This window comes from Pyrgilauda ruficollis, unplaced genomic scaffold (assembly GCF_017590135.1).
Source record: "Pyrgilauda ruficollis isolate IOZ18807 unplaced genomic scaffold, ASM1759013v1 scaffold2, whole genome shotgun sequence".
Taxonomy (NCBI): domain Eukaryota; kingdom Metazoa; phylum Chordata; class Aves; order Passeriformes; family Passeridae; genus Pyrgilauda; species Pyrgilauda ruficollis.
The window spans coordinates 1236526-1252472 of record NW_024519206.1 but is presented as its reverse complement, the minus strand read 5'-3'; the positions used below and the strand labels follow the sequence as shown (position 1 = coordinate 1252472).

The window sequence follows — 15947 nt, the reverse complement described above, 5'->3', positions numbered from 1 at the left end:
TAAAGAAGGAACTCCAGCAAAATAATAATGAAACCTTCATAAAATAATTGATGTAGGATTGAATCTTTACCCCTTAATCATATTCGGTGACAAAGAAGAAGAACCCTTTAATTGGCAAGTACAGAAAAAGAAAACATGAATCCCTGTCAAAGTAGTTATTTGATCCCACACTGATATACAACTGATCTCTTCTTGGAGTATAATTCACATGCTGCATAAAGATAAGCATTCTCCTCCAGAAAAAAGCCCCTTTGCTTTTGTCCTTAACTAGTAAAAGCAAAAACCATCTCTCATCACTCTACCGTTACTACCACAGTTCATTTCCTTTAAATAGTAGAACATATGGTGAAATACTATTTTTTTGCTTAGCTCCAATGGATTTCTGTTGAGAGTTAGTTTTCTATGGCTTGATCTACAACTGAAACACACTAGCTGTCAGTTAAGTCATCAGAAATAATTCAAATAATTCCATACTACAGCCACATTTTAATCTTTCTGTCTTGTACTAATGCTAACTGCTGCTCTTTTCTTCCTCTCTTTCCCTGAACATACTGCTGCTCTAAGCTTTCATATGTTGAAATATTCCACTAAGATCCAAACCGCTGTCAACACACTCCTACATAAGTATTCAGGAATGACTACCTAAAAAGACTACCTCACTTTTTGTTATATTAAATAAAGACAGCGTGCAAGAGGAATAAAATCATGACAGAGGTTAACAAGGCAAAAAAATATTCTGACATCCATGAAATAGTATGTTTCTATAAAGGATCATTTTAATTTTATCTTCTACCACCCAGCAAATCTGTAACAGTTACAGACATTTATTCAGATATAGCAAGATGCACAGACTTGCTAGCAGAGATGAAAAAGTGGCTGATCACGTCCTTCACTCACTCATCCCAGAGGGCGTTCAGCCAAGCATGTATCGGAAAAAATTGCCCATACTATCCTCTTAATACAATTATAAATAAAGCTGCCAGAGAGAGAGAGATAAAAAGCTGTATCAAGAAAAGCATCGCTTTTAAGCCTTCCCCTACCTTTTCCCTGGTATTTACAAACCGCAGGCAGTACTGCTGGGGAATCTCACCAGGGTGGCTGCCGAGAGGTCTCATGTGGCGTTCCCAGCTTCCCACCGCCTCCCTCTGCCTGGATGTTAAGCATTCCCGAGAAAACCCACCCTGACATGCACAGAATGAATCCTGCTCAAGTTGGAAGCATGTGATAACTAGGCTTCAGGTTGAAACAGGAAACCCCAGCACCTAATTAATCCCAGAGATTTAAACAAGCCGCATCTTACCGTTTTGCTGTTGCCCAGATCAGGTCAGATTCACCTGCAACTCTTTGGCATCTCTCTAGCAATGTTAGTGTTTGCAGTCAGGCCGGGCTCTCATTCAGCAACTGAATTCACAACATCTTTCTGCACTAGCAAGCTGAAATGGTACGGCTGTACTACAGCTAAGAAAGGGGGAAATCTAAAGCAGCAAACAAAGAAATCCCTCAAGACAGGGTAATCCCAGTGGAGTAGAATATAAAAGGTACAGATGAGCACCGAGGGTACAATATTTCTCTGTCTAAATTTCATCAACAATACTATGCTCTTTCTAAAAAGATTTTTTTTTTTTTTTAATATATGATGGACTTGCCTGTGGAGTTCCCAGAAAGGCAGAGTATCCAGGCTCTGCAGCAGCATTGCAGCCAAAGTAACCATGCATATGCTATCTAGGCAATTTACAGCAGTCCTTTTGAAAAGATATTGATTTACAGTGTAGCACTGCCCCAACCCAACACAGAACTGCAGTCAAAATAGCAAATTGTGATTTCACAGGAATTAAGGAGAAAAACTCAATATTCAATAAAAAGATGAAACTAATCACTCCCAATTTAATTCTGTCCCAGCCTTGAAGGATATCAGCAAGTTGTCGAGTGATAAAATGACATTATAGAAATAATCTATGGGCCCCTGGAAACAAGTACTATGAATACCACTATCCACTTTTTCATAAACCATAAATATTAAAAAGTATTTAAAATTTATTGAGTCAAAATATGAACTCTCAAGTTAGTTTCAGCATTTTAAGGATGAAACATACTATTTAATTTATGAATGTACAAAACACACAAATGGCTGTGAGTAAGCAATAGACACCTACTCAGTGCTGGGAATCCACTACTCAGCCCAAGAAACCTTGAGTGTGGCAGGAGGGAAAAGAGGCCAGCAGGAGCAAACTCTGGCAAACACTCAGAGAGGGCTTCTCCAAAAAGAAGGAAGTGCATCTTCTCCGTCTCCTACTCCTACAGCAACCCCTGCTGGCCTGTGCTTCAGATGGCTCCTGGCTCCCCAGAAATATCCTGGGGTTGGGGGAGCACTGGGCAGACCATACTAGGACAGGGACTAGTAATGTGTACATCAGCGAAACCTTCAGGAGGAGAAGCATGCAGCTCAGCTTGAACTTTCTGAAATATTTTTCATTTTTATGTAACGATGAGTTACAATGAACTAGCAGGTAAAACACAGCCCTGGGCAGCTCCAGTGACCCTCATCACAGAACCATTGGAAATGAGCTCCCCTGTAGAGTTCCACTTTGAAGAATGCGGAGTGTGCTCAAACTCAACTCATTTGCTCAGGTCCCCCCATAGTCACCAAAACTTACGCATGTTGACATACTTGCTCACACCTGAACATCAATGCCTCCAGTAACACGTAAAACTGAATGGCATAAGCAAATTCTATAAGACGATTCCAAACTTATGTAATAGTTGTTATCTCTTCCCCTCCTTTTCCCAGCCTTAGTCACAGGGACATCTCCAGACTTCTCAGTTTGTCAACTTGGTTTCTAGCCAGATAGGCATCTTCAGATCTCCTGAAAAAATATGACTTCCACTCTTTGGAACAAAATTTTCTTCTCCTCTCTCTCAAGTGTGAGGCCCAGAAGAAAACATGAATAAGAGCTTCCAGTCGAAATTATGAGAAAATATTTTCACAATGTTTACAATTCTTGGCCTTATTCTGTCAACAATAAATTTGTCTGAGGCTGAGGGAGAACAGGACAGAAGGATGCTCAGGAAAAAGAAAAAAAGATAGTGAGTAAGCACCTGCAAAGACCAATGTGTGTCAAAAGACAGGCACCATGTTAAGGGAAAAGTGGTGGACAGCCATGGAAAGAGGAAACACAGGCAAAAAAGGCAAGCTAGAAAAACAGAGATCTGCATTCCAGCAGCAAAGAAGGTATTGGGCCAAGGGACAGTTAAAGCAAGTCAAACATCCTACAAAGATATAGAATCACAGAATATGCTGAGTTGGAAAGGTCACTGAAGTGCAGCTCCTACCCCTGCACAGGACCATCCCCAAAGATCACACCATTTGTCTGAGAGTGTTGTCCAAAGGCTTCTTCAACTCTGTCAGGCTGGTGCTGTGGCCACTTCCCTGGGGAGCTGCTCCAGTGCCCAGCCACCCTCTGGGTGAATAACTTTTTCATGGTATCAAACCAAAACCCCTCCAACACGCTTAATGCCCTTCTTTTGGGTCCTGTCACTGGTCACCACAGACAAAATATCAGCACCCACCCCTCTGCTTCCTCTTTTGAGGAAGCAGAAGGCTTCCTCTTTTGAGGAAGCAGAAGGCTTCCTCTTTTGAGGAAGCAGAAGGCTTTTGTAGACTGAAGTGAGGTCTCTCCTCAGTCTCTTTTCCAGGTTCAACAGACCAAGTGACCTCAGCCCCCCCTCACACAGCTTTCCCCTAGATGGTTGCTCACCATCTCTGCAGTCCTCCTTTGGACATTCTCTAATACCTTTATATCCTTCTTATATTGTGGCACCCAGAACTGCCCCCAACACTCGAGGTGAGGCCACCCCAGAGCAGAGCAGAGCAGGACAATCCCCTCCCTTGCCAACTGGCGGTGCTGGGCCTGATGCCCCCCATTACATGGCTGGTCCTCCTGCCTGCCGGGGTATGGCTCATTCATATTCAACTCACCAGGACCCCCATGTTCCTTCCTGCAGGGCTGCCTTCCAGTCATTCTCCAGTCTGTCCATACTTGATTGACCCACTCTAGGTGCAAAACCTGGCACTCACCCTTGTTAAACTTTGCAGTTGATCATTGCCAAGGGGTCTAACTTTGTCTAAATCTCCCTCTGCAGGGCCTTTCTGCAGTGAGCTACAACTCACACAAACCTCCCATAATTAAAAGTTAATTATTTTTACTGTATTGAAAAAATTGGGGAAAAAAATTCTAAAGCCCTTCTTGTTGCCTTTGTCTTTGGCCTTCCTCAAAAGATCCAGTTCCAGGTGGGCTTTGTCTTTTGTAACTGCGTGCTTGGAAGACACATCTGTATTCCTTTCCCACTACTTGTTCTCAATTCTACCTTCTATATAATCCCTTTTTATGTTTGACTCTTGTTAGGAAGTCTTTGTTCATCCATGCAGGCTTCCCAGCACTCCCTACTATTCTTTTCCCCCTCCTTCTCCTCTGTTAGCCCCATCCCTTGCCCTACTCCCAACACCATTTGCAGACTGTGGTTGAACATAACTTTGCTAGAGCACAAATATGTGCTCTGCTGCTGCCCATGGTACCACAGAGAGGGTGGGGGGAACGTGGCTGGAAGGCAAAGGCTATCTAGAATTAATGGAGTTGATGGAAAACACAAAGGTCCCTGTAGCATGACACTGGGTTTCTTCCAATGGGGTGGGAGAGTAACTAATCTAAAAAAAAAGTTTCAATACAACAACTAAAAAAAATAGTCAAATAACTATGGAGTTCAATTTAGATTTTAAAACTCTCCCTGGAAGCCAACTCCATGTACAAGTTTCACATTATAAGTACTTTAAGCCCTGCCAACACTTTCATCCCAGGGCAGACTGCAAAATGCTATGTAGCACTTGGGAGCAGTTCTTCACCTATAAGGAGGTATCTTTGGAGCTTTTCAAGATAATAGCAAATTGCTACACTTAAACCAGAGAAATTACACAATGTCACAGCTCTGATGGTCAATTAACTAAAAATGCAAATCATCATTTAGTAATATGGCGTAGTAAAAAAATGCCAGTAGTTACATATGTTCTGTGTGGTCATACTACAGACTAGTAAAATTAACTTGAAAGTAATATCCCATTTCCATTACACTGAGTCATCTGAGAGGACTGGAGACAGGGAGCAAGGGAGAAAGGCAGCTAACATTTCCCTCCTCTCCAAGAAATAATAACCAAATGCAGTAATTTGTAAAAGTTTCATACATCCATATGACCCCATTCTCTCTTCATAGAAGAAAATGCTAAGGAGAGCCACTGCTTCTCAACACAAACCTTTCCATTTTGACAACTGCAGACTCAATATACAAGGAAAAAATTAACACTTCTGAAAAATTTACTCACTTGTGAGAGTCATTTAGACATCTAGCCAGTCACTTCACAAGCCACTTATAATATTTCCTTAAGAAATTATTTAACAAGACATTCAAGAAGTTGTGTCCAGAAACTGACTGCTGGATGGAACACTTCTCCAACCCCAGTTCATATCCCTGCCATCACAGGTGACCATAAAATATGACCCTCTTCCTTAAACTGAGAAGTCTGAGTTTAGTTTGAGTTAGAATACATAGGGGATAAGAAGACATGACCTTAATGAAACAATCCAGCAATGATACAAATGCATTGAATGCAAGGAAAATAATTTTTATCTTAAGATGGCAAGTGAAGCAGTGATAATACTGCACAATGGAATGCATGACAAGTTATTCCAAGTACAACATGCTGTTAAACATGCTTTGCAATACCAACAGTTGCACTATACCAGATGCATTATCTGGTACTGTGGAACTTCACTTAAAAAGTCACTGTCTGAAACAAAATACAATGCAACATAGTGCCAACTAGTTTTGCAATATATAAAAAGAGATATTGTGGGTTTAGGGACTGATTCCATATACAGTTTGCATTACAAAGCCTCCCATGCTTTCTCTACGAGATCTTTTTGCTCTTCAGTTTGTCCTTTCATAATCCACAATTTGGGGAAGTCCTCATAATGCTTCAAGGCTTCCTCACAGAGCTCCTGGGCTACAGCAATGTTCCCAAGCACATATTCCAACTTCACAGATTTCATGGAGACCCTTGCTGTGGGGGCACTGCTGTGAGCCTTTTCCTCCTTGTTCCTTCATACTCATTGTTCTCTGACTCAAGCTTCATGGCAGCCAGCCAGATGTCCTCACTGTTGGGGTTACCCTGGAAAACCAGGGCCAAGATGCTTCTGGCTGCTGGCACTTCGATCTCCTGCCAGCCACTTAGGTTTAGCTTCCGTGAGCCACAGCACTTCTGCTTTGGGACAGTGAGCAACAGTTCTCTGCAAAATAGCCTCCAAGGATTCTCCGGATCCATGGTTCTTTTCAAAGCAGGCTGCTTGCAGCCACAAGCTCTTCTTGCTCTGGAAAAATGCAAGGAATAGGCATAAATGGCTCAGGCATGCTCCAGAGCACTATGAGCAACACAACTGTTTGCATTTCCATGCAGGTTGGTTTTGATCTTCATCTTCTTCTTCATCTTCCTCTTCTTCTTCGATCCCAATCCCAGTCACAGCTCGCATGATTGCCTGGCATGTGGATACACTTCCAGCTTTATCACATTGCTCAGCATCTTGTATCTGGTGCTCCCTGTTGAGTTCCCCACTCAGCAGGGAGCACCAATTAGACCTAAGATGTGATGGCTCTGTCAGTGACTTTCCTCACCATCTGGGTGTTTCCATTGGCTTCCTCCAGTTTGGCAGCAGTAATCCAGAAGTCACAATCCATCAGAATATTCCCCTGGGCTTTGTCAAGTACTTTATGAGCATTCTCATGTCTCCAGCCTTGCCAGTGCCATGGCAACCATGGCTCAGCATTGGCTGGACAGGACTGCTCAGCATGACCCTGGCATCCTCACGTTGCTCCAGCTCCACAGCTGTTTTCCACAAATACACCAGGTTTGGAACATGCTCAAGGGCTTTCCCAAGGACACTTTTCTTGGCACAGATATCCATCTCCAGCTCTGCTGCTCTGATATAAATCCAGAAAAACTGGGGAAGGTGCTGGACAGCGTGGGCCACAACAGCCTTGGTTGTATCTCCAGGCTCAAGCTGAGCAGCTTCCAACCAAATATTTTCAGTCTTAGGACACAGCTCTGTTCCTTTCAAGATGTGGTCAAGCCACCTGGAGTTTGCCAGTGACCTCCTCCAGTTGGTCTGATGCCATCCAGGCTGGCGGATGATGAGGATTGCTCTCTTGGACAGATTTCAGGAATAAACAGGCTTTTTAAATTTCATCAATATCTCCTCCATCTGTGAGTATCATGGAATTCAAGTCTGTCAAATATCCTTTCAGGTCCACTATAGTCTGGCCACTCACAGAGTCTGACGCCTGGCTTAGCCTCGTATCCATCAAGATGCTCCTAGCTTGGCCAGTCTTCTTCATACCCAATTCACATGTCCCAGGTGTCATCAAGCCTGGTGTCATTCTTCCTGGGTATGGCATATTCATTGCCCCTAGATATGGAGTATTCAATCCACCAAACTGTGTCTGTTGTGGGTCCATGGAAGTACGATTCTCTCCTTACTGTAAATGTTTTTCAAAGAAGCTGTCAGGGACAGGAGTCAGCTTCTCATACCAAAGATTCCTCTGATGATTGCTCCTTCCTGGCATCACCAGCCTCTGGAATACTCAGCCACTCCTCCTCAGTAACCTCTGCTAACTTCCATTTCAAGTCTGAAAACTGCCACTGAATTTTAGGTTGTTCCATATGGTATTTTCCTATTTCCTCTTTTTCTTGTTGTTCCCTTCTCTTTTCTGCCTTCATCCATCCTCTTCTCCAAAGACACATAAATAGCACCTGTTTCCTCATTATCTTTTTCATAGGGGCCACTTGAGAACAGGCTCTCAGCATAGCCATTGAAATCACCAAAATCGGTGTCATTCAAGTTCTCATCTTCATCATCAGCTCTCTGGTTCAGCTTCGTCTGGTCTCCCACAGTTCTCTTCCCCAGCGGGGCAGGTTGGTCATCCACGGGGTCATTGGCACCACAAGCAGGCCTGATGTCAGAGTGGGTGGTGAAACCTGTGGCTCTGTATCCCAGCCCAAGCACGTAGCCCAGGAGCGTGGGCGTGCCCAGGATTAGCTTCTTCCGTGGTGTCCCATGTCCCCAAAGCACCCAGTTTATATATGGCCAGATTCAGGCAGCGCCAGCACCTCCTCAGAGTGGGGAGTTTCACAATGGAATGATGTCATTCTATAAGTCATAGCATATTTTGGGGAGTCCTTGATGGCCTAGGTGGTTACAGCTGTCCAGTGGGGCTGTTGAGTCTTTAGGGCCCATTGGCAGAGAGGACCCCCTTAGGTTGGGTGTAGTTACCACAGCTGAGTCAATTTGTGAGACAAAGAAACACTACCTTGGTACCAAGGGATTGCCTCTTTTTCTTATCAAACACCCAGCTTGCAGCCTTAGGGCTGGGTGTGCACTGGGCAGCTGCTGCAAACAACCCACTATTAACACTTCATCAGGAGTAATGCAGATGGAGTAGAATACATAGCTCAGTTACACCATACAATGTAACCCAGGACACCCAGAGAACTGACAATACTCATGTTTGCAATCAAAATAAATAATTTTAAAAAAATTAAAAGAAAACGATAAAAAAAAAAGAAAACAAAAACAACAAACCCCCAAAACCAAAAAAACAACACTAACCAGGAAAGAATAGTAGTTTTTCTGTGACACAAATTTTTATGATGAATATAAGAGACAGACTTAAAAAAGATTTTCTTTAGAGACAATTATAAAGAAATAACATTAGTTTTTAATATCTACCAGTATAAATCCCAGGGATGAATCCCTGAAAATGTTTCATTTTTGAGTTACGTATATTGCTACAGCTGATCTCCTAGAGGGACAAGGCTCTGTGATACCCTATTTCAAAGTCATCTACAGTATTTTAGCTGGGGAAAAAAAGCTTTCCAGAAATGAATTAAAACTTAGCACAAAACAATGAGTTCAACTTCATCTCTTTCTTAAGTTTAAATATGTCATGCACCAAAATTCTCATCTTCTTTGAAAGCACTGGAGTTTAGCCTCCCTTAATTTTCACTTTGAGATACTCACATGAAAGGCTTTGGGTTTGGGTCCATATTGGGACCAGTGTTATTTAATATCTTCACTAATGATATAGATGAAGGGATCAAGTGTACCCTCAGCAAATTTGCTGATAACACCAAGCTGAGTGGTGCAGCTGATACGCCTGAAGGACAGGACGCCATCCAGAGGGACCTGGACAAGCTTGAGAAGTGGCCCATGGGAATCTCATGAGGTTCAACAAGATCAAGTGCAAGGTGCTGCACCTGGGCTGGGGTCACCCCCAGTGTCAGCACAGGCTGGGGATGAAGGGATCGAGAGCAGCCCTGCCCAGAAGGACCTGGGGGTGCTGGTGGATGAGAGGCTGGACATGACCCAGCCATGTGCACTCACAGCCCAGAGAGCCAAACGTGCCCTGGGCTGCACCAAAAGCAGCGTGGCCAGCAGGGCAGGGAGATTTTGTCCCTCTGCTCTGCTCTGGGGAGAGAGACCCCATCTGGACCCAGCTCTGGGGTCCCAGCACAGGAAGGACATGTACTGTGTAATTTCTGCTTTATAAGGCTTAATACTTAATGTATTTATAAAAACAGTATTCCTTCAATAACTTCATGACAGCTATGGTTTTGTTCTCCTTTCTTTTCCTACTTTTTTCTGAAGGTTTGCCTGTTTTTCAGAGTACTGCTTAAAACCTAACAACTATCTTCACATTATCATCCCATGATCCTACAATTCTTATCCAGAATAATGTAATTTGTTTAGACTCACCATTACACATGCATAGCTGCAGTTAATTTCTTCATATGCACTGGTTTATACATATCAGCATGAAATACCATTATCATTTTATCACTCAAATAGTGCAAAATCCCTGCAGACTGCAAAACTTTTGGCAGTTCAACTAAATAACTGGTTTAATACACCATTTTTTCATCCCTCTTCCATGCCTTTCTCTCCTACCTGGAGGGTTGGTTGCTATTCCCCTCTAAGTCTCAAAAATGGATATTTTACTGTTTCTGCATGGCATACACAGCACACGTGACAGATGTATAACCATCACACAAATCACAATGACTGGAAAGTCTGATGATAGCAAAACACTGGGCTAGATGGGGGCATGACATGAGATTAAACAAGTGGTTGACAAACTAAATAGAAACACTCAAGCAACCTGTGATTTAAGAATATTTTTGGTTCTTGTGATAAAATATGAGAGGCAGCTGTGAGAATCATCTCCCCTCCTTCCAGCTCTATCTGTCTAGAAGGCTGCACTACCTAATGGACAAGGGTTTCACTGCAGTCACCTGTACTTTTGTTCTTTACTTATCAAATTGGCATAGAATGATGATCAGCAAAAAGGAATGTCAAATCTCAAAGTGCTGCAATGTTGAGTCAAGTAGTCCCAGGAAACAAGCACCAGAAGTGCAGGTATTGCACTAATATTCATCTGTTCTCTGGTTAAATACAAAGGGTGGGTTTTGACCTATAAAACCCTTTACAGTCTGGGTCACTACCCCCTTGCAGACTGCTTTTCTTGTCCTCTTTTATCTCAGTAATTCAGACAAGAGGGTTGCATTCACCTGGGCATTCTCACTGAAGGGCACTTCAGTCCAGAAACTGATAAAGCTTTAATGCATGTTGAGCAGCTTATCTATTTTCCCAGGACTTCTTAGGTGAGAAATAGAAAGAATCTCAGGAGGAGTGAGCTGCTGAAGATAAAAAACTTCAGAAAGGACAAGAGAAAAAAGCCTCTTCCACATACTATTAAAGATACTTCTACAAAATACAGTTAGTGGTGGCACAGCTGCTGCAGCTTAAATGTTCACAGAGCACCCATCCCCACAGAGTATTTCACCTAAGAGGTTTTTCCCTCCCCAGACCATCTCTTTCTACACCCCTAGAGCTGAACCCCACTACAGTATGTTCTAAAATAGACTCCCTATTGTCCTATGATCTTATTAAGTAGAAGAACATGGATTTTCATGTGGTGGAGGACCGTGGCTGCAGAGGGCTGGGATGGATTTATACATCAAGAGATTTATTCAAGAGCAAATATGTGGCCTATAAAAAATTCAAGAATCCTCCAAAGTTTTAATAATTTTAAAAGGAGCAAAATATTGATTTTAGAGGATGGAATGAATTTTCCCTACCTTGTTTCAGATTTTCATTAATTTTTTGAAAGGAAATTATAAAAGAAACATGCTGTTTCTGTCTACCAAATTCAAATTCAAATGAAACTTCTTTTGGTTAAATGACACAGAAAAAAATAAATTAATTTATCTAGCTTATATTTTCTTGTATCAATTTATCTAGCTTATATTATCTTGTATCAAGTTGAAGAATCCTATTACATGAGGAAAGGGAAAAATTAAGGTCTATGACAAAGGGAATGATTCCATAGAACTGACAGGTTGAAGGCTGTGAATGGACATCTTCTTCCACTTAAATCACCACTACAGGACTTACAGCATAACATTTCAAACCAAAAACTCTACAACACCCTTCATTTAGTTTTGTATGAGAGCTCTCTGTAGTACTGAGGTGTGGGAGGGGTATGCTTCCAAACAGTGAGAGAAATTTGGGTAGAGATGGCCTCCCAGTTGAGAGGCTCATCAGCTTTCCAGGGACTGAGGTGAGGCTGACTGGCTGGTATTTCCCTGCATCCTGCTTGCCACCCCTTCCAAAGGTCTGGATAATGTTTGCTTTCTTCCAGTCTCTTGGACTGATTATCATCTCCTTCCAAAGATGATCATGAGCAGCCTCCCTGTGGTGTCCACCAGCTCTGTCTTCCATTTGTAGATGCACTAAACCCACTTGCAAAATCTTCTGGGGAGAGAAAACCCCAAACCTGGTACTATACTTAATTTGTGACTGATTTAGCAGGAGATACTATGAAAATTATTCTTACTGTACCATAAAACAAAGTCAAACCCCCTTGAAGCAATAATTCTCACAATCTAAGATGTCCCATGACTATCTACATGCAGGTAAAATTATAATAATGTACTCTTACCTTTTTTTCCTAGAAAAAAACAATAAATTCTCAACAAATGAGACAACATGATCCATATGGTCCATGGACCAAACTATGTAGCAGTTTCTCTTTATTAGAAACTTCTTGGAAGAAGCAGACTCACTGATGCTTGATTATTCTGTTGTTCTTTCAAATAATGTCTTCTTAACTGATACTTAAAAATAAAATTAGCATTGTCCTGGCAGCTTAGTCATTAAAATAGGTATTCACTCTACTAGACTCTTAATAGTATTCACTCTAGTATTCACTCTAGTAAACTCTTAATAGACAGAGAAACAATTTTTTTGTTCACAAAACCACTTACAACATCAGGATCAAAACAAATGTTCTACCATGAAAACCAATAGTGCATTTAATTATGAATAGCAAGCGGAAAAAGAAGTTTAAAATAGGAGAAGCATGGTAACATAGAAATTATGATTCCCCAAGAGTGTTTCAAGGACAAACTGCAACCTAAAGTTCAACTGAGGAAAGGTTTGAAGGCCTCAGAAATGTAAATGCTGCAGAACACCTCTTTTGAGGTATGATTCCCAACAGAAGTGGTAGAGCCTTTATGCATAAGGTACTCCAGCATAAAATTACGGCTGCTGTCTGACAAAATTTTAAACAAAAATTATTGAAAAAATCCTTAAATGTTTTTATAACTTATAATGAGGGCTTATATGTCTAACAGAATAGCTATCTTCAGAAAAGGTTGCAGAAATAATTTAAAATTTCAAAAGACAGTACTAGCAGAAACAATTGCTACAGCAATAAAAATTCAGACAAGAAGAATTCAAAAAAAAGATTCCACTGAAAGCCACAGTGGTATAAAAAACCCAAGAAAAGATCCCTTTTAAATGTCTTATGGCTGCCTTTGAATTTCATATGCCAAACACAGATCTGACACTTCCAAAATAAACAGCTTCTATTTGAAATGTTGCAATAAAAATACACATCTCATGCTCTACACTTATACCAGGGGTGTTTATATTCCTGGGGAGTCTCATTAACCTGTGTGCAGCCAGTATGTTGAGAGATAAGCATACAAAAGGCTGGTTGCTCTTTAACCACCCATGACAGCACTAACCACCAATTACAATACATGCACAGATGGCTAATTGGGATTATCACAGTTTTCACAAGTCTTGGAAGGGGGAAACCACTTTTCCCAATTCCTCTGAAGTTAGTACCAGCAGCACAGAACCAATCCATGTGTTGAGGCCCCTCGGGTCTTGCCCTACCTGGTCAAATGAAAACTAAAAACTTGTAGTTTACATGATATGCTCAACACTCCTGATTAAATTTTATGTAGGTCTTCAGTACACACATTGATTTTATCTCTCAGTTACTTACAAAATGCTAAGATTGTCACATATGACAAATTCTAAACATTTGAGAACAAGAGCAAAGTTTATAAGACTCGCAATTAATTTGTCAGGAATGGCAACACTGAAACCCCATGAAAATAAATGCAAGAAACAGCTTCAAACTAAAGGTGGCATTGTGGTTCAAATCTATTGTATATAACATTATTTCTTCCTCTAAAATACCTGATGATATAGATCTCTCTCACCTGTATTATTAACAGGAGGACTAGATCACAGGCTTCTGTAATTAAGTTTAAAAAGCAACAGCAGCAACAGCTTCCATTCCAAAATCTGCTGTATCTAAGTTCTGCATGTCTGTGAGTTTCACATCTATTTGCTGAAACAGAGCAGGGAGACTGAGGACTCCACAGAGAGATCTGAAATCCTTAAAGGACCTCCAAAGATCATCTTCTCCCAGAGTCCTGGACTCTTGTCCATCTCCCTAAAATTTGCTTCTGATCCTGCCTTTGCTCCTAGCCCTCCATACTCACTTAGGCTTTCACCCTTCACACATACCCATACACACCATTGTGCTTTTCCAATATCTTCTTGAATCCTCCAAATTCCTTATTAGGATCCTTTCTCTTGGAGGATATTTCATATATTAGAAGCACTGAATACATTCAGGGGAAAAACAGCATCCTTGCCCTTACAGTCTCCAGGCACCTCAGGTTATGGCCTGAATCCTCAGGGGATATGTCCAGGAGCAGTCTGACTCTGTCCCTTTCCAGATAGAAACTCCTTTTTGTGCTTTAGCACGTGCACAGGTTACTAGGTTAGCACAGGTCCATTAAGGAATTGCAGTGTGTTTTTACAATAGGAAATCCTAGAAAATTTCAGTCATGCCTTAACAAGTCTCCAATATGCATTAATTAAGAGTATTTTCAGCATGCCAATTTCAGGAAAAGCTGGATAAAATGATAAAAGCAGAAGAAAAATCTTGGGAATAAAGTCTAGCCCTTTCCAAACTTTAAGTGTTTGAGAAAATGAGGATGTGTAATTTCTAAAATTACCAATCATTCCTACATCTCCTTAAATTTTCTGAAAATTGGTATCTGCAAAGTGATGCTGCCAACAGTGTGGCTTGCAGAATGCACGCGCTGTCAAGTCATGAAAATAGTTCTCTCTGCCTCAACATGGACTCTGGAATGCACCTGTACTCCATGAATACAGAGAGAAAGCAAGCAGAATAATTTGGAAATTTTTTCAGCATAAAGAATAAAGGGTGCCCTCCATCTCATTCTCAAAAGTTTGTACTCATTTTTTAGGCTGGGCTATTTCTGCTTCAAACAAGCACTAAACCTAAAATGACTCAATTTTTTGATAGGCCTTTTATTGACCATGTATTTTCTAAAAACAGCTGGCAATTAGGGGTCAAGCAATTTAAATCTATCTTTAAAAAGTACAGCTTAATAATATTAGCTCACTGAGGACTACTTACTAATATGATTGTCATCAAAGCTGCCAGTAGTATTTACAGAGATCTGAAATAAATTTTTGTCCTATACTGGAATAGTTAGGCTATCCTCTTCTTCTCCTTGTTCTTCCCTACTAGCAGCAGATGCCTTATCACTAAACAAATGGAACAGTCTTTGCAGATACATCATTCCTAGGATCATGCCAGGCCAGAGCACTGGCACTTCCCAAGCCATTTCAATGGAGATGAAGTAAGAAATGCTCTTTCACAAGACAGGGAGAGTTTAGTACACGAGAGCATGTACCAGCCTGGGAAATACAAGTTTCCAAGGTGGTATGTTGCTTTATAGGATCTCAAAATTCAAGGGGTTTGGACTTGGGATTTGTTTGTGCTAAATTAATATTTTAGCTTCTCTTCTGGTTCTGTCAACTGCATTCCCCTAAAGCTCAACTTCTGAGAGGGCAGGGGGAAAGCTATCATTGAATATTAAACTGCATAATATGGCATAAACAGTAGCAAACCACACAGATCAAGTGCATCCCTGAGGTCACTTTCAAGAAATAATAATTTACATTTTTTAATTGCTGCTTTTCATTTCAAACCCAGGTAATATAAACAACATTAAGCCTGCCCTTATCAAACAGATGTTCTTGAACCAAAATCTGAGGTTAAAGTAATAAAAAATGAATACCAATTAAAGATATGAACACATTTCCATACAATGCACTAGGAAGACTGTATTAGTACTAGAACAAAACACCTAAGAGGAGATTTCTAAAAATACAAGTCAAAACCAGACAATAAAAAACCCCACTTCATTATATAAACATAAAGCTAAAACCCACAAACCCAGGTCTTCCTTTAGCAAAGGCGAACCCTTGAAGATACATGAAACAGGACCATTAATACATACAGAGTGCAAACAAAGACCACCACAAAATAAAGCCAACCCTCAAAAAACTACCCAAAAAACCTCAAAGCAAACACATAAGTTTCTATCTAAAGTGCCACATGCATTCCCTGAATCACACGTTACGTATAACTGTGATTACTTTAATTCA

At 41.0% G+C, this 15947-nt stretch overlaps 1 protein-coding gene and 1 pseudogene across 1 annotated transcript in view; both read right to left on the bottom strand.

Annotated features, from left to right (window-relative positions):
- The window catches only part of CDK14 (cyclin dependent kinase 14), a 313331-nt gene that overhangs the window by 244639 nt on the left and 52745 nt on the right, over positions 1–15947 (bottom strand). The window lies entirely within an intron of this gene.
- Positions 5934–15947, bottom strand: part of LOC121353141 — a 28689-nt pseudogene continuing 18675 nt past the window's right edge.